Raw genomic sequence first — 24988 nt, forward strand, 5'->3', positions numbered from 1 at the left:
CAGTTGTGTAAACACTAAAATGAACAAAAACTTTCCACCTGGCTAGAATTTAGCTGGTTTTTCTACTGATACTTTCTTAGATGATTTTTTAAAATAGTTTGTAACCCTCAGTTTATATCAAATGGAAGAAGCAGTCCAAGGAAGTAGCCTAGAAATAGCTTAGCAACAAAAGCGAATCTGGGAGTAAATGATCAGTGCAGATAATCTACACACTTCTAAGTAAGAATTAGGTAGACTTAGAGTATCAATAATAGGTTGATCCAACACCTAACACATTGGCATTAAAATTTTACTTTAAAAAATTTTTTTACTTTAATTCCAGCACAATATTAGTTATTATATGAAAGAAACTGCCACTTATAACATTTATACATTCGTTACTTTTCCCCAAAATGTTTAATTATTATCTGCTCCTTCCTGATTAGTTTGACATAGTATCATAAGCATGAAAATTTAGCAAAAACTCTAATTAAAAACACCAATAAAGAATGGGCAGGTAGTAGCTGTCAAAGGGTATCTAATGCTGTAAGACATTTGTGATTCACACTATCTTTGCTCTTGAAATTCAACCACTGTATTCACAGTATTGGAAGTAAAAAATGACACTCCCCAGCTGGGGCAGAAGACATCAACATTGTCAAGGGGCAAGCATACTCTTAATACAAACACAATACATTATTCCAGTAATGTCAACCATTACTCAAAATGTTTGAAAGACTCCTTTCCTATAATTACCACCAGAGAGTACAAAATATTCTAATTCTGTCATTAATTTAGCAAATTCTTATTTAGTGCCTGTCATATATGTGATACTGTGCTATGTGTCACTGATTTTTTTAAAGATTCAAAAGTAATTCAGAGCAAAATCATACACATGGTATTGTTAATCAAGCAGAAAAATGCCATTTTTTAAAGATATATTTATTTATTCGTTTGAGAGAGTGTGGGCAGGGAGAGGTTGAGGGAGCATGGAGTCCAATGCAGGGCTCAGTCTCATGACCCTGAGATCACGACCTGAGCCAAAACCAAGAGTTGGATGCTCAACCAGCTGCACCACCCAGGCACCCCCAGAGTAACACCATTTAGATTAAAAAAAAGTTTCACAGAAAGTATGTTGCCAGGTAAAGTATAATTCACTCTTTCTGCATCAAAATAGAGTCCTTCAGATGGTTTCAGGATTTCTTCCGAATAAGTCTGGCTGACACTGGACCTTGGAGGGTAAATTTTTAGCAAACAATGCCACTGATTTCAGAGAATCTATCCACATTGCCTTATTGTGTGATTGCAGCCATTCTTCTGTTCCCTCAAGTCTCAAGACTCAAATCAGACATTCAGGCTGAACCCACCAGGCATCACCATCATTTAGTACCTTCTCCAGAGCCTGTCATTCTTTTTTCCAGTTTCCCTTGAAAGATCTAAACAAATGGTGAGTCATGATGATTTCTATGCATCACTGCAAATACACAGCACACTCTTACAGCGCTTCCCCTCATGCCTACATTGTCCTTTAGAATGAGCTCGTTTCTTTCCCTAATTTACTCTTCAAGGGAGGGTAGGTATAAGCCAGCTCTGCAGAGAAATGTAAGTAACTGAATGACCCATTTATTTTTTAAAAAAGATTTATTTATTTATTTATTTATTTATTTATTCAGAGAGAGAGAGAGAGGCAGAGACACAGGCAGAGGGAGAAGCAGGCTCCACGCAGGGAGCCCGACGTGGGACTCGATCCCTGGTCCCCAGGATCACACCCCAGGCTGCAGGCAGCACTAAACCGCTGCGCCACCAGGGCTGCCCTGAATGACCCATTTATAAATAGTATGACTCCATATTATCCCCACTTCCTAACACTCATGTCCTTGAGTGTCCTGATAACTCCATTTGAGTGTGGGCAGAAACTATGATTTGCTTCTCACCAACAGAATATGGTAAATGTGATGGGATGTCACTTCTATGATTATGTTGCATAAGACTAATGTCTAACTTACTAGCCGGCTTTCTTTGTTGTTAGCTTTCTTAAAGCTAGCTGCTATGTGGTGAGCTGCCCTACCAGGAGGCCTACACAACAAAGAACCACCTTCAGCCAACAAAAACCTAAAGTCCTCAGTCCATCACCCACAAGAAATTGAATTCTGCCGACAACCATGTGGGCTTGGAGGCAGATCCTTCTTTAGCCAAACCCTGAGATAAGACCACAATCTCAGCTAACATCTTAAAGCTGAGATCCTACAGCAGAGGACCTCATTGAGCTGTGCCTTGCTCCTAACATTTCCTCTCCATAGCCTTGCTTGGTAGTAGCTTCGCTTGTTTATTTATTTCACATAAAGCACCCACTAATTGTCAGAAACTCCAAGTTAATTCTACAACTGCCAACAACAGGCATGTTTCACGGTCAATTCTGATTACTAGTATCTTGGTATATATTAAACATGTTGTAATGTGCCATAGCCATGCCTGTACATCCTATGCCAGGTCACAAAGCCAATCCTGCTTTTCATGGTTACCTTCTGGAGTAAATAGGGATTCCAAAATAGGCAAATCCACAGAGATAGAAAACAACCTAGTGATTGCCAGGGCTAAGAGAAGAGAGAAATGAGGGAGGAGCTGCTTAATGGATACAAGTTTCCCTCTTTAAAAAAAAAAAAAAAAAAAAAAAAAGATTTTATTTATTTATTCATGGAGAGAGAGAGAGAGGCAGAGACACAGGCAGAGGGAGAAGCAGGCTCCATTCAGGGAGCCCAACGTGAGATTCGATTCTGGGTCTCCAGGATCAGGGCCTGGGCTGAAGGCGGCACTAAACCACTGAGCCACCTGGGCTGCCCACGAGATTTCCTTCTGAGGTGATGAAAATGTCTTAGAACTAGAAACAGATGATGGTTGTACAACACTGTGAATGTATTAAGTGCCACTAAATTGCACACTTTAAAATGGTTAATGGTTATTTTATGTTATGTGAATTTTATCACAATAAAACATTTTTTAAATGTAAAGAAAACAAGAGTAAGTAGAGATAAGTAGGGGCCAAGACGGCTTTGAAAGTTTCAGATGAATAATTTTTGAAACATAAAGGAAGATTGGTCTGGTCACTTTTCCAAGAGGAAAAAATCAAAAGCAATTTACTACACATACTAATTCCAGATACTATATTCGTGGATCCTCAAAGATCAATGATGCTAAGACTTATCATTGACACTAAAGATACAAACTGACTCTGAGACTGTGATTTTAGAAGCACTGTGATGCAAAAATCATTAGAATCAGAGGTAAATACTACCACAAATAAAATAAATATGGTTACTACTAATATAAGTAGATACATTTTACTTAAGGAATCTACAATGTAACTAGAATGCACTGATGTAAAGTGGAAAAATTCTAATGTGGACTAATGGAAAAATGCATCGACTGGAAGATAATAGGTCATTTGTTTCCTCTGAGTAGCGGAATCATGGATGAGTGTTCCCATCTTCTTCAAATGCTTTTGAAAAGTGGCATGAGAGGGTTGCCTCGCCTTTCATCTTCATGCCTTCCCATCATCTGCTGGTGGGAAGAGGGCCTTCCGGCCTCAGGCACCAACACGATGCAAAAAGAGGCAAAGTGATGGCAATAAACATATTTGTTTTTCTGGGTCTACACTTCCCTCTGAAAACTTCATTTATTCAACAAATTTGATCGAGGGTCTTTTACATGGTAGGCATTGTTCTAGACACCAGGAAGAAAACCACGAATATGAAAAATCTGATTGTGGAGCTTCCAACCCAAGACCATAGGGTGAAGATGGAGCCTCAGCCAGAGAGTGATAAGGAAGAATCAGAGAAGTCCAAGGAAGAGGGACTTCTGACGACTCGTGTAAAGAGAGTCAGCACAGCCTAAGGCCACCCGAGGGCAATGGTAACAGAACCGCTTGCACCATTCCCTGGCCTCTGAGTGATTTTGTGGTCTGCTGTAAATAAAGGTTCTTTTGGGTGGTAGACAGAGCCAGAAGCCTACCCAGCTGTTTCTGGGCATAATGCCAAGATTATATATTTTATCCAAAATTTTTGCTTTGAGCATATACTGCTTCATAGTCAGAATAAACAAACAAAAATGAAGAAATGGGCTAATATTAACCCCTGCCTTACTCCCTTTAGTCAACTATGCAGGTTGGTTTTAGGAGGTAACAGTTCATTTTCTGCTAAAATAATCACCTTAGGAATACATAAGAAATTCCAAAGAGAAGCTGAAATTTCACTTCAAGTAAAAAAAAAAAAAGAAAAAGAAAAGAAAGAAAGAATAAGTGAAAGAGACTGTCACATTTCTCTTTGAAAACTGCTGGCTTTTTCTGAATTCTAATGAACTGTATGTCATTGAAACATTTAAGTGGCCCGAAAGATTCTTCTTTTCAGGATGATAATGAATGTGACACAGGTGCTAGAGGACGAATAGGAATCAAGAGTAAGAGGCAAGTGGATACTGAAAAGAGATCTTGTAAAAAGCTTTTAGCTCCTTTTATTATTCACATCCCTGAATGGCTATGTCTGCAAATTGGTTATAAAAATCAACTTTCCACATTTGGAAATGATGTAGTAGATTATCAGTTCACTCCTGCCCCCTTGCCCCCCCCCCAAAATACCTTTAGATGCTGATGTTTTTGCATTAAAGGAAGTATTAATGTTCCCACCCTAAGCTTTACATATTGATTACAACTAATAGACTAGAGAAATTGCCTACACATGAAGTATGTTGTAGCCTTGAAAGATGGTCTTTGCTTCTTGGAACATCACATCATCATGCCTGTCATGATTAGACAGTATTTATATTTGGCTTGCTCAGCTAAAACAGAGACATTTCACTGGCCTTAATGATGCCTTCCTGACAACCAATTCATTTAGGAATGAGTCTAAGTGTTTTGTCACTGAAGGACACAAAGTAGATTTCAGAAGTCTAAGAAAAGAGACAGTGACAAGTTATATTGAACATATACCCTTGTTTCTTAGCCAGCAGGCACAAGTGTTACAAGGAAAGTGTTCCAACTCTTGGATTTGAAGTGATGTAGCCAAAATGAAGTTATCAATGCTTAAAGAGGACCCTAAAGATCTAGTCCAAAGATTCCCTAGCCATCAGCTCAGGATCTACCTGTGGCTATCAGAACCTTACCTAGAAGATCAACAAACCAGTTGCAACTTCCAAGTTACTCCTTTCCACAGTTCCTGACATTTCTATTCGGATGAGAAATGCTTACAGTAATCACTCCTACCCATGCATGTATGCACAGGCATGCACTCAATTCTTTTTTTTTTTTTATTTAAATCCAATCAATTAACATATAGTGTATTATTAGTTTCAGAGGTAGAGTTCAGTGATTCATCAGTTGTATATAACACCCATGCTCATTCTATCGTGTGCCCTCCTAAATGCCCATCACCCAGCTACCCCATACCCCTCCCTGCACCCCCCTTGCGCTCAATTCTTTTAGTCAACTAATAACTGCTTATGGAGCCAGTGAAACATGCTACATATGAAGATAAGTCACAGGGAACATAAAGGTGGATAAAGCATGATTCTCTGCCTTCAAGTAGCTCACAATCTTACAAAAGACAGGCATTACCAAATACAATATAACACTGTCAGTAAAGGCCTGTAGAAGTAAAAACAAGGAAGTAATCAATTCATGAGAATTTTCCCAAGTAAGATGACATTTGCATCAGGTATTACCAACTGAGTAAGCATTCCACAGACACAGGGGAAGCAAGAAAAGGAATGCCAGACAGAGACCTTGGTACTCAAAATCTTAGAAACGTGCACGCTAAGCATGAGAAAAGTTTGGTGTGGTGGGGATGGGAAGTACACACAGATCAAGAAGCAAGGTGGCAGAAGGGAAGTTGATAGGAAGGCAGATTTAAAGCCAAAATGTGCACAGCTTCAAAAGCCACGCAGGGGAAACCCAATTTATCCCAGACATAAATGAAGTAGTTAACACAAGGTTTTAATTTAAATGGCACTGTGCTGTCTTATTCACATTGACTGTCTCTCAGAACCTGGCATAACACTCTCACACAATATAAATATTGGTGTGGTGGAGGGAGGGGTTGTTGCTGTTCAATAGATAATGAGATTTGTGTTTCAGAAAGATATCACTGAAAACAGTGTAGAGAATTAACTGAAAGGTAGGAGACACTGCAGCAAAGATGGGTAAAGAAGCTCTTGCAATAGTTTGGGTGACACAGACAGTGGTATGGCAAGGAAGGGTGAGGTCACCAGGCACTCAGGAGAGATTCAGAATGAATGGGACTCTGCTCCCTGATTGCCTATGGGAACTGAGGGAAACAGACAGGGATTCGAAATGACACTCAGATTTCTAAGTTAACAATGAGTGTTACCGGGATCCCTGGGTGGCACAGCGGTTTGGCGCCTGCCTTTGGCCCAGGGTGCGATCCTGGAGACCCAGGATCGAGTCCCACGTTCGGGCTCCCGGAGCATGGAGCCTGCTTCTCCCTCTGCCTGTGTCTCTGCCTCTCTCTCTCTCTCTCTCTCTCTCTGTGACTATCATAAATAAATAAAAATTAAAAAAAACAAAAAACAAAAAACATTGAGTGTTACCAAATGGCTGGGTACCCCAGCAGCTCAAAGGGGAGGCAGAAGTTGATAGGATCCAGATCACAGCTGGACGGGGTCAACTTGGACAGAGGTGTCAAAAAAAAAATTTAAGCACAGAGGAAAATGAAAGGGACTTCTACACAATAATCTCAGATCCATCCAAAGCCCCTTAATATATGAAAAAAAAAAAAAACACAGCTCAGAGCAATTAAGAGAACTACCAAAGACCACACGATACAGTAGAAGCACAACCAGAGCAATACAATAAGTTTCCCCAGGGTTCCTCCCATGATATTATATTCCTTTTATGAATTAAGACATTACCACACACTTTGGCTTCCTGAGCAATGGAAATGGAAGAGAAGACATAACATGTTTGTGAATCAAGACAAATTGTATGTAGCTATGCCTTCTGCTGTTCTGAATGTCCAGCTCTTGGCAATTCATTTTGTAACCTGGTACACTGGAACATTTCTTTTCTTTATTCTAAGGAAAATAGTTGGAAAGATCAACAGATACAGTCATACTAACCCTAAGGTCATGGTTTTTGCAATGTGACAAATAAATGTTTTTTGAATGAATTAAATGTGGGTGAGTGCAGATCTCAGAGTTAGGTTTTCAAAAACACAAACTTAGTTTTTATGTCCTAATTGAAAAGGAGGCAAGAAAAGTTGTTACTGATTCATCAGAACACATTTCTGCTGTCTTTACACTGACTCTTCTAAAAATAAGGGATTCAGATTTACTAACTTGTTTTCATTCATCCAAAAATCAATATTTGGAATGCAACAGATTGAATTCAGTGTTTTGAAATATAATTCAGGAGTCGCTGGAGATACAGCAAATATTGATCAGAATAACTTCATATTTCTTATCTATATTTCTTTCTTTACTATCTGCTTAAAAAACCCAGGTTCCAATGCATGACAAGTCCTTCCCCACCCCACATCTTGCCACCCCCCACCCCAGCCAGTTCACATTAAGTGTTATCCAAGTGTCTTAGGCTAACTTTCAACATCCTGATGGAACATGAAGCTTTTGTTTAATCCAAACAACTCAGTGAGGAATTAGTATAGAAACAAGGGAAGACAGGGTGCTTCAACATCCAATTTTAACTTCCATATATCATACACTAATAAAATAATCAGGACTATCTGTCAAAGTGTCTGAAATATAAAAGACACTAAGCAGATTTTAATATCTCAGCAGAGAGGTCATGGCAGTAATACAAATCATGGTTAATTTTTTAGACCTTTCAAATTACCTAAGTAAAATTAGGAAAGAAGGCAATTTTTATGCATCTCAGATGGTGCTGGTGACAAAGAAGGTAAATTGAACCACAACAAGAACCCATGGGAATTTTAAATGGAGTGAAGGAATCCAGATGCTGGTTTTCTCATTTGTGCCTTGATGCATGATATGGCATCTTCTGGAACACTGCTTTATCCCAGACACCATCCCTGACCCTTCAACTCAGCCAGGTCCCCTTGTCATCTGCTTCTTTTCATCTAGCACATGCCTTATGATTATACTAATCTCTCTGTACTATAATTATTTCTTTTTTTGGTATTACCTCTTTAATTGCCTGTCTGTCTCACTCGGCAAGAAGCTCCATAAAGTCAAATTGTCTGTATTGTTCATCACTGTAAGCCTGGAGTCTGGCAAGCGAATGAATGAGTTAGTAAACAAGTGAAAGCTGGAATGAAATGGTTTTCTGAATCAACTTTTTTTTTCTGAAGGGATTTGTCCATTATCGGACACGTTATTAAAAATAACAAACAGTAGTATATTGTAAAGGCTTTGAGCTTCATTTGGGGAAGAATGCTAGATGTTCTGTTCATAAGCTTCATTTGGGGAAGAATGCTAGATGTTCTGTTCATTTTGATAGCTATTTGTGCTCCTTTCCTTTTTCCTGTACTAGAATCCCTTTGCCCAGAGCTTTCCTGTAGTTTTAGTTGACTGCAGCGACATCTACTGTTGAGAAGGAGGAAGATTCATCTTTCCACTGGCAGACTACACAGATGGTGCTTGAGTAGGACCACAGGGCACTCAGGTGTCACCCTATCAACCTGCATAATGAGTCTTACAGACTGTTATCTCCACTTTACAAATAGTAAACTTGAGTATACATTCATTAACATATCCCACAGCAAATAAGCGACAGAGTCCTCAATACCAACTCCTGGCTACAGTGCCTCTGATTAGAACCTTGCTGAATGAGGAGGGGGGATGAGTATAGCAGAAATGCCTCATTAGGGACACCTGAGTGGCTCAGTTGGTTAAGCATCCAACTCTTGATTTTGGCCCAAATCACGATCTCAAGTCATGAGATCAAGCCCTACATCAGAATGGGCATGGAATCTACATAAGATTCTCTCTTCCCCTCCCCCTCCTCAAAAAATGGAAGGGGGGAAGGAAGAAAGGAAGGAAGGAAGGAAGGAAGGAAGGAAGGAAGGAAGGAAGGAAGGAAGGAAGGAAGGAAGGAAGGAAGGAAGGAAGGAAGGAAAAGAGAAATGCCTCACTAGGGATGCCTGGGTGGCTCAGCAGTTGAGCACCTGCCTTTGGCCCAGGGCATGATCCTGGAATCCTGGGATCAAGTCCCACATCAGGCTCCCTGCATGGAGCCTATTTCTCCCTCTCTCTGCCTATGTCTCTTCCTCTCTCTGTGTGTCTCTCATGAATAAGTAAATAAAATCTTAAAAAAAAAAAAAGAAATGCCTCACTAGAAGAAATCTATTGCTAGTATAAGCTCCCCTTCATCTAGATACCACCTATATGTCTACATTTGTCTTTGGGAAATTGTCATCCCTTTGGCAATTTGGCCCATAAAAATATGGCAACTTGAAACTAAATGAGTGGTGAGGGGAAAAAAAAACAGAAATCTAGAAGAGTATAAGAAAACATCCTTAGGTCATTTTGCAAAAATAATGTAACCCTGTTATTTTTCTAGTGCCCCTTGTTCACTTAAGTCACTCTGTGTAAGCCTCATCACTAAAGCCAATCTGCCACAAAAAATGTAAAAAAAAAGTAATAATAATAAATACTAGTGGCAAGAATTGACTATGATTATAGCCAAACATATCCCAAGTCATACACTCAAATGCTTAGAGAATCCCAGATTTTACACAGGACTATGTTTATTGCCTGAAATAAAGTAAAAAGTCAAGCTACCCACCCTGAGCTGCTGTCCCCTATCAGGTCACTCTGTCAACTGATGCCCACTCTGGTGTGTGCACAGTCATACTCAGTGCCTTTGAGCTCTAAAGCAATTATCCCAGCAAGCAACTCACTATTACTTCCTCTCACTTCCTCACTTGATCTCAGAAAGGATACATTTATTTACTTGTTCAGAAAAAAGAACAATTTACCTTTAGACAGACTTTTTTTTTCAACTTGTGCTTAGAAAACAGATGATGACAAGTTCAGTGGGATTTTCTGATTAAGCAGCTTGAAGGGAAAGGACATTGGAGATGGTGAAAACAAACTGGCAGCCCCAGACCCGGCTTCTCTGCCAACCAGCTCTGCACTTGGAACAAGTTATGAACTCCCCTGAACCCGTTTTCCCAATAGTAAAATGGGGATATTAATAGCTCCCCGTTTATCCCACTGTTTGGACAAACAAGGTAGTATGTGTTAAAATACTTAGTAAACTGTAAGAGGATCATACAAATTTATGGAAGTATTACTTCTTAAATCTCAAAACTGAATCATTGAAGAGATTCTATTATATTTACATTTGTCTTGATAAACCAAGAGGTCCAATACTTCGTAGCCTAATTCAAGAAGCAGCCATTGAAATGAAGAGTTTGTGCCTACAGTAAACTCTCAACTTCACCTTAATTCAAACTTTGACTTAAAAATGAAATAACTTGGGGCACCTGAGTGGCACAGTTGGTTAAGCATCCAACTCTTGGTTTTGGCTCAGGTCATGATCTCAGGGTCCTGAGATTGAGCCCCAAGTGGGGTTCCACACTCAGTGGGGAGTCTACATCTCTCCTTCTGCCTCTGCCCCACATCCTGCTCACACTTGGGTGGTCTCTCTCTAAAATAAATAAATAAATATTATTTTTTAAAAAAAGAATGAAATAACTTTTGCTTAAGATAACTCATGGGGACAACCTCCTGTAGGGCAGAAAGTCAGGTCTCCATATTGTAAGGTCATGCTCATTACAGGCACCATCCTGGGCACAGGCAGGTGAGACAGATCTTCCACCCAGCATGGGTAATAATCTCCCTTCTGGAATATTTTCATGTGCCTCATTCTGCACACCTCAGGTAAAGAAATTTCTGCCTGATTCCAGGCTCCTGAGAGAAAACATGGAAAATAAAACTTATAGGAAAAGATCAATGAATCACAGATTATTCTTCCTAGAGAAGAAAAAACTATGGAAGAATGCCATGGTAGCTTGGTTGTAAAAGTTCTTCATTTGCACTAAAGACCAAACATGGGGAGATAGTGGTGATATCCTATCCTGTGTAAATGCTTACAATCAGTTTTCCTGAGAAAAGGCATGCATGTGTTTATTACAAATTTTACTGATAAAAAAGATCCATGACACAAAATCTACAAATAAAAATAGATATAATCTTCTTTAGTGTAAATGCTACATAGCTAACTGATTCTCACAGAATGCTTTCATTTGTTTTTGTCAAATTTTTCTACCTGTAACCAGCCTATGGTTGCAGCTCATCTTTGGTTTGACACCTGAAGTTGCATCCCCTTCCACTTTTCCCAATAAATTCACTGCCATTAAATCTGATGTGTGATGTACTGTTCAACTACTCCTGATCCTGATGCAAATTATATTCATTAAACTGAAGCTGCCCTCAGCTTTGGCACTAGATTCAACATGCTTTAAACTTTAATCTGTATTACTAACATTTTCTCCATCACTTTAATTCTAGACAATCACTGAAACAGTGAATCAAGCCCTGATTTGTAACATTTACCCATTTCTGTGGTATATTCTCACCATAGCCAATTTCAGGCTACCAATAGGACATCACTGAATGGAGAGTTGGAAAAAGATGCAGAGAAGCGTACCATTATATAGTATTTCCACCATAAAGATATAAATAACCTCAAGAACACTGACAGAACTAAAATGTAGTAAAATAATTAGGAAGTAAAGAGTTTTGAGTGTTTACTCATAGTTTAATACAATCTTAAGTTTATATGATTTGATTTTTAATAATGGCTGGGTTAAACAAATGGCTCACAAGATTCCTGAAACTTTAACAATTGACTTGCAATTCAGTATGAGCTAGCTCCAGCGTGGTACTGGAAAGGGTTCACAAGACTGTGAAGGAGATTGAATTTGTATATTAAAAGCAGTACTGGGACACCTAGGTGGCTCAGCTGTTGAGCATCTGCCTTCGGTTCAGGGCATCCAGGGATTAAGTCCTGCATCAGGCTCTCTGCGAAGACCTGCTTCTCCCTCTGCCTAAGTCTCTGCCTCTCTTTCTGTGTCTCATGAATAAATAAATAAAATATTTTTTAAAAAACAGCAGCACTTTCACAACCAAATGGGGGTTTGATTCTTGGCTCTGTCATTTATTTGATGGATATATGGCCTTGATCTTCAATTTCTTCATACGTAAAATAGAGAAAATATTACTATCTATCTCTTACAGTTCTTGTGAGATTAAATCAGGTTTTCTAGGTTATCATCATAGCCAATATGTGGTACATATAAAATATGCAAGAAGGAGCATATGCTATCATTTTGTTGTTGAAGAATTTCCTCATCATTAAGCAGTTAATGAGTTTCCAGGTCTCAAAGTTTATGGAAATGTAAGAGATGCCCATACGCATGGAAAGCACTTAGGAATGAAGCCAGGGATGAATGACCCCTTAGATCTTCTGGTCATCATCCTTTCTTTTCCTAAAAATCACTGCTTTCCAGTGCTATTTAAAGGATTATAGAAAAAAAGGAAAGAAAAAGAAAAGAAAAGAAGAAAGAAAGAAAGAAAGAAAGAAAGAAAGAAAGAAAGAAAGAAAAGAAAAGAAAGAAAGAAAAAGAGAGGAAGGAAGGAAGGAAGGAAGGAAGGAAGGAAGGAAGGAAGGAAGGAAGGAAGGAAGAAAGAAAGAAAGAGAAAGAAAGAAAGAAAGAAAGAAAGAAAGAAAGAAAGAAAGAAAGAAAGAAAGAAAGAAAATCTAACCAACGTTTCTTCTCTTCATAACTTGCTCAGTGACAGAAAAGGACTGGGTGTCTTTCATTTCAACCTGAAACTCCAATTTGTACCACTGTTTTCAAAACCGAAAGAAAAAACTTGCACAAACTGACAACCTTTAGTGACTCTCCAACCCCAGCAGTCTGACACATGATGACTGGGAATGAAGAGCACTATGAAGTTAGAGCACCACTTTCTTTTTTCCAAATGTCAGACTTCAGTAAAAAGATGCATCCTCTTTGAAAGCAACTCACATCGTTAATGCGGTATGAGATCGCTGTCAACTCTAATACTTAAGATTTTTTTCCACTTGAAATACTTATTAAATGAAGTCTCCTATATGCAGAGCTTGAGTAGCCAATTGTTTGAATCTAAGTATGGGACTTCACATTTATTTCCCTTAACTTTCATCTTATTAGATTTACCCACTCATCTGAGTTACTTGTTAGTCTTGACCTTTGTCATCCAATGTATTCCTTCTAGCTTTTTATCATGCCCTCTCTATTTTCATCCAAGATTTTAATAAAAGGTCTGAACAGGCCAAGTTCTAACAGTGAGATTCATGGTTTTCTCCAAGTGACATTACTTCATTTGTTTTCTGGTCTACCATCACCAAACTCAGCTACTTTATTGTTATGCAGAGTATATTGCTCCATTTTGTCTCTAAGAATAACTGTGAGCTATGTAATACTTTGCTCAAGTTTGGGTCTGTATTATTGTCTATTAGTCCTATGAAACAAACAATTGAGGGTAGTTTGGTGTTATTTATTCAGAGTGAATTTACCCAAGCTTCCAATGAACACTCCTCTCCAAAGATACAGGAGACATATACTTCATAATGCTTTGGACAATTCTGTTGGGATTAATATCCCAAGCTTTTCTATGTGTACTTTCTAGAGCCTACCATTCTGTTGAAGCAAATTAAGATTTTTGTTTGACTCACCTAGCCTGTAAGTGCCTCTCCCATTTATTCTTATGCCACAAACATTAAGGCTGGCAGTAAAGCAGTCACAACCTTACATTTAGATACTGGCCTGGGATATAATTTATCTACAATATTTGTAATCTATTTAAAATAGTTAATGTCTTACTATCTCTTCACCTATTTAGTGTTTAAATATTTGTTCTTCTTCATTGTGTGAAGACTGTGTTTCCTGGTAAAAAGACAAAAGCAGGGGGATCCCTGGGTGGCGCAGCGGTTTAGTGCCTGCCTTTGGCCCAGGACGCGATCCTGGAGACCCAGAATCGAATCCCACGTCGGACTCCCAGTGCGTGGAGCCTGCTTCTCCCTCTGCCTATGTCTCTGCCTCTCTCTCTCTCTCTCTCTCTCTGTGACCATCATAAATAAATAATAATTTTAAAAAAATAAAATCTTTAAAAAAAAAAAAAAAAAGCGGGAGCACCTGGATGGCTCAATGGTTGAGCATCTGCCTTTGGCTCAGGTCATGAGCTTCCAATTTATGTTTTTATATTATAAATATCCTCCAGTTTACCTGCAACTTAAAAATGGGCAGAGGATTTGAAAAGACATTTCTCCAACATGGTATACAAATGGCCAATAAGCACATTAAAAAATATTCACCATCATTAGTCCCTGGGGAAGTGCAAATCAAAGCTACAATATAAACAGAGTTTCTTTTTGAAGTGATGAAAATGTTCTGAACTTTACTGCGATGATGGTTGCACATATCTGTAATTTACTAAAAAAAAACATTCAATTGTACACTTTAAGTGAGCAAATTGTACAGAATATAAATTAATAGCTCTATAAAGCTATTCAAAATAAAACAGATAATGATGTTACTTCACATCCATGAGAATGGCTATGATCAAAAAATATTGGTAAAGATGTGGAGAAATTGGGACTCTCATACACTGTTGGCTAGAATGCAAAATGATGCAACTGTTCTAGAAGAGTCTCAGCAGTTCCTCAACATGTTAAACATACAGTTACCACATGACCCAGCAATTTCACTCCAAGAAATCCACATAAGAGAAATGAAAAAATGAAAAAATATATCCACAGAAAAACTTATACATGAATGCTCTTAGCAGTATTATTCATCATTGCCAAAAAATATATATAACTTAAATGTCCCTCAATAGAAGAATGAATAACAAGGTACAGTATATCAACACAATGGAATATTATTCAACAATAAAACGGAATGATGAGGGGGGCACTTGACAGTACGAGCACGGAGTGTTATACTATATATTGGCAAATCGAACTCTAATAAAAAAATATACATATAAAAATAAATAAATAAATAAAATTAATAAATAAATAAAAGGGAATGAAGTATTAATACAAGCTACAACAAGGACAAACCTCAAAAATGTTATGCTAAATGAAAGAAGCCAGTCAAAAATGATCCCATATCATTAGAAATGTCCAGAATAATCAGATGCATAGACAGAAAGTAGATTACTGGTTGCCTATAGCTAGGGGCAGCAGGAGAAGGGCAGGAGGGAGAGTGACTTGCTAATGGGTTCAAGGTGACTTTGGGGTGATGAAGAGGCTCTAAAATTAGATTATGGTATTACTTGCATAACTCTAAATATACTCAAGCACACCGAACTGTACATTTTAAATAAATGAATTTTATGATATGCAAATTTTATTTCAGTAAGGGTGTTTTTTAAAAAAAGGAAAAAAGAGAACAAACTTTTTCTGGAAGAGGGATAAAAGTGAGTACTGGAACCAAAAGCAAGAAGGGCTAGAAAGGAGGAGAGTTAATAAATGTGAGGTTTGAAAGGTGGCCTATGGAAGCTAACTAAGGAGGGAATAGGGCCACCACCTGATAGGAGCAGATTTGGCAAGAGGGAACTTGAAAGACCATCACGTGAGTACCCAGGACTCACCTGAAAATGTCTACCGAACACCTGCAGGCCAGCTGCCTTGCCAAGGATCCCTGCTGAAGCCAGGCTTGAGCCACTTGCTCTTGCTGTCGGGGGTGACCCACCAGGACTTAGTTTTGATTACACCAAAGCCTCACTCTCTGCCTGGCCAGCAGCAGTGATGTTTGGCCATGCTGTAATCTCGCTTAGTCTCTTTGGAATACCCCAGGAGGCCCTTCACATCACAGCCACTGCCCAGACCATTCATAAGCTCAGTGAGGGGGCCATAGACTTGAAGGTGGTATATATTTGGTGGGCAGGCAGGATAGGGAGAGGCCAAAGGAAAGACTAAAGGCCCTGAAGCTAAACCACATTTAGTCCTTAATGACACACCAATTATAAAAGGTTTTGTAAAACCAGAAGATTTTAAAGAGTGAGAACTGATACAACAGTATCTCAGAGTTGAAGAAATAATGAGGTCAAGAGTAAGAGTGGATGCACTGGCCTCCAAGAATACTTTGTATAGTTAAATATTATTCTCCTAACTTACAAATAGGGAAGCTCAGAGATTTTAACTCTATAGATAGGGAGGCTCAGAGAGGTTAATGTTCTCAAGTTGCCAGAGCTAGCAAGGGACAAATCTACATCTTTCTGACTCCACCACTCCCTATACTGACTGTTGTCTTCTTCTGAAATCCAAATTCCTCCTGAAACAACATTGATTTTTTAAATTCCACCTTTTGCTTCCTCATCTGGTTCATTTTTAGTTGTACTATCGTAACAGAAATTTTTAGAAACTACTACCAATCATGAGTTATGTACTTATTTGGGATTAATGGATAGGGATAATACTTTTCTATTGGCTTTAGTTTTGCTTTGCTAGAGTCCAGAGGTGTGGCTAAATAAACCCAGCATTCTCTCCTACTCTAAAATGAAATGGACATTGCTTCTTACATTTTGGCTCCCAGTACTGTCTTGATCATATTCGCAGTTCCCCTTGTTTCCTTTGTCTTTAGAAATTAAATTACCATCATCAGGGTGAGGTAAAAGCCTAGAAACTACTCTGCTCCACTGTTAGTGGTCCCTGTCACCTGTGACCCCTGGAAACTACATGAAACCCTGTACAAGTTTAGTGATCTGAATTAGGAAGAATTGTCTATAATCCTTCACAAGTCAAGACCTAGGAGCCATCACTTCTGTTTCTTTCTACTTTTACTTAACACCTAATATATTTCACTTGACCTCAGTCTCAGATACTGTACTGTCACTGCTATGGCTACCTTCCCACACAGACGTCCTTCAAAGCACATCTGCTTCACTAGAAGAAAGATTTCCCCCTCTGGAGCAGTCACTGCTGGTTGCCAATCCAACAGACACTTACTCCTTCCTTCTTGATAGAACCCTTATTCTGTCCATGTAGTCCCTTCTTTGATACAGGAAATGGCTCCTGACTGGCCTTTGCCCATAGTTGGCAAACGTTTTCTGTAAAGGGCCAGATAACAAAATTTTTTACTTTGCAGGCTATAAGGTCTCTGTTGCAAACACTCAACTCTGTCTGATGCATGGTGAACGCAACTGCAGACAATGGGTAAACAAACAGCATAGCTATGTTCCAATAAAACTTTATTTACAGAAACAGATTTCAGGCTGGATTTGACCCAAAGGCTATACTCTGTTGACCCCAGGCCTAATTCAATGGACCAACGTAGTTCCATTTATTTTGCTAGTGATTGCTTTAGACATGACATATGATACAACCATGGCCAATATGAGATTTAAATTAAAAAAAAGAAAAAAAAGACCTGTAAACAGCTCCTAGGAGTCTTCCTTCCTTAAAAAGATTGTGAGAGGGACACTTGGGTGGCTCAGTGGTTGAGAGTCTGACTTCAGCTCAGGGTGTGATCCTGGAGTCCAGGGATCGAGTCCTGCATTGGGCTCCCCGTGAGGAGCCTGCTTCTCCCTCTGCCTGTGTCTCTGTCTCTGTCTGTCTCTCTCTGTCTCTCATGAATAAATAGAATCTTTAAAAAAAAAAAAAAAAGATTGTGAGAAAGAGATGATGCCTCTTTTCTACTGAATACCATCACATTGAGATGTGATACCTGGAAAAGACATGGCTGTTTTGAGACCATGGAAATTTGGGAGCTATTTTGCTCTGAAGCATACCCTGAGGTTTCCTTAATTGTAAACAGAGAATAATAACACCTACCTATGAAATTCAAACAATGTAAAGTAAATCAAGTGCTTAGCAGTATGAGTATAGAAAAAGCATCTAGTTAATGAGAGCTATGACTACTAGTTTTACTCTGTATTTATGTGTGTACAAAAATGCCATGTAAAAGGAGTGCCTGAATGGCTGAGTCAGTTAAGCAGCTGCCTTCAGCTCAGGGCATGATCTTGGGGTCCTAGGATGATTGAGCCTTGTGGCCCGGGCTCCCTGCTCAGCAAGCAGTCTGTTTCTCCCTCTCCCTCTGACCCTCCTTATCCTCCACTCACACTTTTTCTCTCCCTCTCTCTCTCTTTGAAAAAAAAAATGCTATGTAAAAGGCAGGTGTTCAATAAAAAACTTTGAAGATGTACTTGGATATTTTTCTCTCAAGAGCAAGGCTGGGCTTGCCCTGTTCTAATCTGCTCTGACTGGGAATCTCCTGTGATAAACAACACATTCACATGGCTCCTCTTTAGGATTCAGCCTGTGATTCTTACCTAAAGGGAGCTAAGGGTTGGCTTCCTTGGCACTACACTCTAACCAGCCACAGGGATGTCCTAAAACTCTACAATTCTGATAACCAAAAATAACCATGGAAATGACCTGAGTGGCTGGGTTCATGGTAAGACTTATCAGGAAGATCAGACATTCTTGTCAAGAATGGCATAGTTCATCCACATTGCTCCTCTGCAGTAGGTAACAGCCAGGCAGTTTTGCTTTTGAAGACAAGGCAGAGAGAGATGAAAGGTCCTTGTCACTATTGTTTTTTTTTTTTTCACTATTGTTAAGAGTAAACAAAACAACACAATTCCATGAAATTAAATTAAAATTTTAAAACAAGGCCAAAACTAGCTAATCTAAGGATCTGATGAATTCTGTCTTCAACAGATGGGAGAACCAAGCAACTGCAGCTTTAATAAAAGCAGATACCATGAAATTCGAACTCCTTTTTAAAAGACCTTCTGGATCCCTTAATCTCCCAAGTGAGGCTTCCTCAACCTCCCAGATAAAAAGCTAAGTCCATTGGACCTTGCCGCTCACAGTGTGGCCCACAGACCAGCAGCATCGGCATCTCCTGGGAGCTTTGTACAGATGCAGCATCTGGCGTCCCACCCCAGACCTCAATGAATCAGAATCCACCTTTTATCAGGTAATTCGTGGGCATGTTAATGTTCACTGCACCTGCTTCCTCCTAAAGATTATGCTCAGCTTTATAAAAATATTAAGACATTCATGCAGGAAACTAAGTAGTATAGAACACTCTCAATTTTCAAGTTCATATCTTAATGCTACTGCCTTGATGCTTAATGTCCTGAAAGTAGTAATGCTGCAATTTTTCTTCTTTCTGAACAGTATTTTGTAATTATCTTACATGTTCTCCAAATTAAAATAGATAATGAACCTGGGAAAACACCTTACAGGCAAAAATGTAACTAAGAAACAGAAACCTTACCACCAGCTTAAAGAAATATCTGAAAAGCAAAAAACTAATCAATTATTTATGTTGTCTCTAAGGCAGGCAATTGCTTCACACTACAGTGGTTAAACTAAACAGTTAATTGAGTGTTGTGCAGACAATCATTGTTGGGGAAAAAAAGAAGAAAAAATCAACAAAGGCTGCTAGAAATTCTTGTCAGCTTTTTAAACAAACAGTTCAACTATCATACTCTCAAAAATATCTAGGTTTTCACATGTATGTTTGGTAGCGGACTCCCTTTTCTCAAATACAGTCTTACTAGGAACTCTCAATACATAAAAGCTCCCCAAGGAGGGAGGCAGGAAAGGAATGGAACACAAAGGCCTTTTTTTTAGCAGACCCTTTCCCCCTTACTGCCTTTGAAAGGAGCCTAACCTTTAAGGTTTCGTATCAATGAGCTTTTGCTTCACTTTGCACATGTATATTTATTCATATAATGTTACAAAAGTCCTATGCACTAAGAGTTATTATGTCCTTCTTATTTTTTAACATTTTATTTAAATTCAATTTTCCAACATATAGTATAACACCCAGTGCTCATCTCATCATGTGCCTTCCTTAATGCCCGTCACCCAGTCACCCTGTCCACCCAGAATTTGTTTCCCAGAATTTGGAGTCCCTCACAGTTTGTCTTCCTCTCTAATTTTTCCCCACTCAGTTTCCCCCTTCCCTTATGGGTCCCTTTCACTATTTCTTATATTCCACATATGAGTGATGCCCTCCTTAGAGTTAGGAAAACCAAGGCTCAGCAAAGTTAAAAACTCATCCAGGGTCAATGGTGGTTAAAGCAAAGGCTTGAATTCAGGACTTCCTGACTCTGCATTCTAGGCTCTCAACTGCCAACCTGTATGTTACTTCTAATGCTCCCCATGGTTCCTCCTGGTTGAAATTATTCTTCCACCCTTTGGTAACTTCAAAGCATTTTTTTTTCACAACATATGTCATATCCTGCCTCACAATATAGACTGTTCTTCCCCATGACTCAAATGCTCCTGAAGAGCAGATACTGTGTTCTGCTCATCATTAATGACCGAGTAGTAATCTATAAACAGTAAACAGTTTTCTGGGGTTTGCCTTCTAAGGGAATTGTACCTAGAAGTAGGCTCCTGAAGATGCAAAGTGTTCAGCAAGCTGCTAAGGTGCATTTACTACCACCATGACCATCTGGCCCATGGGGGCATGTGACTAGTTCTCATCAACAAAATCTGAGTGGAAGAAAAATAAGTCCATTCCAAGCTGAAGAGTTCCCAGCAGGCTTCCCTACATTCTCTTTTTCCTGCCTACAGGCTAGATGCAGCAGATCCAGTGAAGCTGCCTAGGCCCAAAAATATGTGGAGACACCGATGGAATTATAACTGAGGGGGAACTGTGGAAAAGGCAAGCAATAAATCCACTATGTTTAGTCACTTAGATGGGAGTTGTTGTTACAGCCCCTGGCCTTCCCTGACAGATACATTCCCACTTATCCAATGTCCACCATTTAGTTTTTTGAGTTAACAAGTATTCTTTCACAATATAACTGTTTCCAAACAAATTAAGATTACAAGGTATTCTTACTTTGGTGTGTAAGAAAAAAATGTAAACTTTAGAATAAGGAAGAGACTATTGAATATCCTTGTAATGGAGGGCTGAAGCCTCTGAAAATGACATGATTCCATGAGGGCTCTGCACTGCCTTTGGACTATTTTACAACTCTTGAAATGTAGATAACTCAAAGCAATACAAATAATTCTTCTCTAGACAAAAAAATCGGAAAAAAGTCAACCTGCATCCATTTCTAAATTCATTTTAACAGTCCTTGAGCCCATGTAAATTTATGATTCTTTGATCTCTGCTTTGAACTGGTTGTACCATCTGCCTGGTTCCTTTATTAATTAATGAGTTTTTAAAAATCTTTGACACATTTTCACTTTATATCTGAATAAGAATCATGATTAATTCTAATTTTAAAATGTGTCTTTTAACATCTATGAATTATTAATGATCCCTCAAAAAGTCTTCAAACCAAGGTCTTAGAGAAAGAGTGTTTCAATACAGTGAAAGGAATTAAGAGAAGACTGAAGCCCCTCTGGATGCCAGGGAGGTCCTGTGGTGGTGCACCCAAGCTCAAAGGAAGAGCGCAAAGTGAAGATGATGAGGATTGGTGACCACAGAGAAGGAGGAAGAAAAGGCTGCAAGATTCCTCTGAAAACAAACTTCCCCACACCATAGTTTTTCCCATGGTTTGCCCCCACCCCTTTCTATTAGTGGGTTAAGTCAATGAGCTGTCTCTGTGGCTTCAGTGGCTCAGTACTGAATAGTTAGCCTACTTGGCAACCACTCTTCATCTTACCTCTCTTGGGCATGGGCTCCCTTACACATCTGCTTCCCACATGGCAGGGCTTGGAAGCCCAAAGTCTTGGCCTTACAGGATGTGCAATACTTTATCAGGCTTATGATAAACAAACCCAGGTAATCATTCACCTGGTGCCCGTGGCTGATTTCACATCAGACCTTATACAGTTGGAAGTTGCCAACATTACTCTATTTATCCCCAAGGATTCATCAAATCCATCCTGTTCCAAACAGTTGCTGTTCTCTTTCAAAAGGAGCAGCTTAAAAATCCAATCCTATTATTTCAGAAATATTTTGGCCCTGCACGAAAACCTAGAGTTGGAAGCTGTAAATCAAAATCCCCTCAGCTGTGTGCACTCCTCCATTTTAAACTCCTTCCCTGGGTCTTGATAATCTGTATGCTTGTGAAGTTTATTTTAAAGATTCTCCACATGAATTGAAACTAGGACCCCTTGTTGACCATCTACCTATATTTTGTGCTAGGTTCTGTGAAAGAATCTTTTTGTCCAACAGAAAAGCAGAACAGTTCTGAGTTGGAAAAGCAGAATCCTGTGGTTATTAATTCTCAAATGCTGAAATGAACAAGTTCACCAGCTGCCTTCAACCTCCCCTGATCACTAAGCTTGGCTTTGAGGCCTTAGCATTCTTTAGAATCTCAGTTGGAGAGAGGGAAAACCTACTGAATTGCTCTATTTTCTGAAATGCAAAAGTTAAGTGCATTCTTTGGTGATCCAGGGGAAGTAAAACAAATAATGTCTGAGAGACTCCAAATGTTGGCAGATTCTCAATACAGCAGCACACCAATAACATTTGATTATTCACTTTAATTTAGCAGCAGATAACTTCAAATAAGAGATAAGGACACTGTTTCTGCTACTTTCTCAATTTTGTTTTAACATAATGGAGACTTTTTAATATCATCTTTGTTTACTTCCCTCTGTATTTTCCAAAGACGGCAATTTATACTTAATTTCTTCCTTTCTGAAAAATTTCCCAGTTTTCTCAGGATTTCTTCTTGTTAAATTCTCAAGAAAGCCTACTAGATGTTTTCACATGTTAATAATTCCCCAACTGAGCCCACAAGTGCATTCTGATTATGAAGGAATTACTTCACAGCATTCTCCTTAGATGTAATGTGCCTTATTAATGCTTTTATTAACTGTAGCTGATGAAGAGATTATTTTCTGGCTTAGTTCCAAGACTCCTTCCCTAGCTCTCCAAAGGAAAAGTGACTGCTGAATTTTCACATAAGAAATTCATTCCTAATGAAAGAAATCTGATTTTTTTCTCTAATTCTCTAATTCAACGAAATTTAATTATGAAAATACAGATAAGGGCTTCAGCTTCTGTAAAGCATTAAGTCTATTATCTAATACAGATCACTGAATAAAGATGAATAATTTGGAGCTGAGATATTTGAGTGTAGGTTTCCAGAAGGATCTCCATAATCAATGGTCCAAATTTATTTTTAGTGAACCTTTGACACAAGAACCCGAAACCTAGGACCTACATGGCATTAAAGACATGAAAAGAGATTTTTTTTCAAAGCAGGGCCCTAAAGCATTTAAAATACTATTATTATAATTACCTGCATGCAGAAGTGATATATAAAAAGACAACTAGACTCTCTGACCTGGGGGAAGCTCTGATCCAGTAGCAAAGAGAATCAGGCTCAATAAATTTCTCACTTCACGTAGCTGATACTAGGGCTGTTTATATTCTTCGGTAGAAGCTATCAAGGTCTTATCTCCAGTAAGCCACCTAATTCACCATTTGGAAGTTTTTTAAATGGTAGATCACTGTGGGAATGCAATCATCTGATTCTATGTGATTCAGATGCTAAGATAATGAAGGTAATTGGCCCAACATTTCCAAGATCTGATCAGTCCTACGGTGTAGAATCACACAAAGTTCTGAGAAAAATATTGTAAAATCTTAGCTCACAAAAAAAAAAAAAAAAAAAAAAAAAAAAAAAAAAAAAAAGGAAAATCTTAGCTCACCAGATAGCTACATAAGGGACTAGTGTTTGTGTTTAACTGGCAGAGTGCAGTAAAGCATGCCCATCCCTCCTCCCAACTGTGATGGAAAGTTTTAGGTCCAGAATGATTACCAGCTGGAAGAGAACCCCTTTTTAAGTAACCAACAGTACTCAATGCTGAGTGCTAGATGTCGTAAGGCTCCAAAAAAATATAAGCAAAATGCAGCAGTACAGTGACTGCAAATTGAGCAATCTTGGCAATAACTGCCAGATGAGTTTCAAAAAGGAGGGCTCAATGTGAGTGAGGGGTTCCAGGAAAGGCTTCAGCATGAGCTGCATATGGACGGATGCATGTCTGCAGAAATGCATGTTCCCTCTGATGAGGGCAAGGGTCTTGAACAGAGCAGCTGGGAAAAGTAAAGTGGGCAAGTAGACCCCAGACAGATCACGGGGGTCTTTAAATACACCAGTGATATATAAAAGAAGTGAATATATTTTAAGAAATGCTTCCTATCCACAAACTGTTGAATCTCCAAGTGACCTGATCTAAATGTCTGATTCCTTGTTTTAAGCAGTTAATCCCTCCTTCTCTGTTGCTGTATTTTTGCGTTGTACCACTAATCCTTCCCATTTCGAAAATAGCTTTGGCTTCCTGAGGCCAGCCTGAGATGTTGGCAGTTCTTTTAGATCACGCAGAACCTACTACTACAGTACTGGAGAGACACAGCTGGTGCAAAGATCTTTATTTAACAACCAAGACCAATTTCTCTTCCTCAACACAAGAATATTCCCAGAGAGGCTTTATGTCTGAGGGAATTAGCTGGTCTGAACATACAAAATTGTACACATACATAGTTGTGGCTGTCACTGTGCTGAACAGACACTCTCTACTAACTCTATCTTGTGGGTTTTCCTCACTTATTTTCTCAAAAGAAAATTTAGGAGGACAAGGGCACTTGCAGTGTCCCACAGTTAACTTGGGCAAAGTGAATGATGAGTGTGTGTGTGTGTGTGTGTGTGTGTGTGTGTGTTAATGATCTGAGTTCCACCTTTGACTCTTGGAACGAATGAATTCCTGAAACCTTGGTTCAGTCTGAGATTGTTGGTACAAAAGTCTTCCAAACAGCTCTGAAAAGTCATTATGTGTTAGTCTTCAAAAATACACAAAATTATCCATGCCATCAATCTTTTCCTCTTTCCAAAGAGCTTAACACTTCCTCTGTTAAAGGAACACAAAAGTTTGACTGTAGCCAATACACGTAACTAACTGCTTGCCACAAGTGTCATGAACATCAAAATGAAAGGAAGAAACAAGGATACATGAAATTATTTTTAGGCCAGCACCTGATCTTTTATAGGCTCGGCCAGCTCCCCTTTTGACTTTTGGTTCAAATGAATTTCTGTT

At 38.9% G+C, this 24988-nt stretch overlaps 1 protein-coding gene across 7 annotated transcripts in view; it reads right to left on the minus strand.

The window, feature by feature from the left end:
• Positions 1-24988, minus strand: part of ARMH4 (armadillo like helical domain containing 4) — a 164513-nt gene that overhangs the window by 47262 nt on the left and 92263 nt on the right. The gene's annotated exons all lie outside the window — the stretch shown is intronic.

Source organism: Canis lupus, chromosome 8, assembly GCF_011100685.1.
Source record: "Canis lupus familiaris isolate Mischka breed German Shepherd chromosome 8, alternate assembly UU_Cfam_GSD_1.0, whole genome shotgun sequence".
Lineage (NCBI taxonomy): Eukaryota > Metazoa > Chordata > Mammalia > Carnivora > Canidae > Canis > Canis lupus.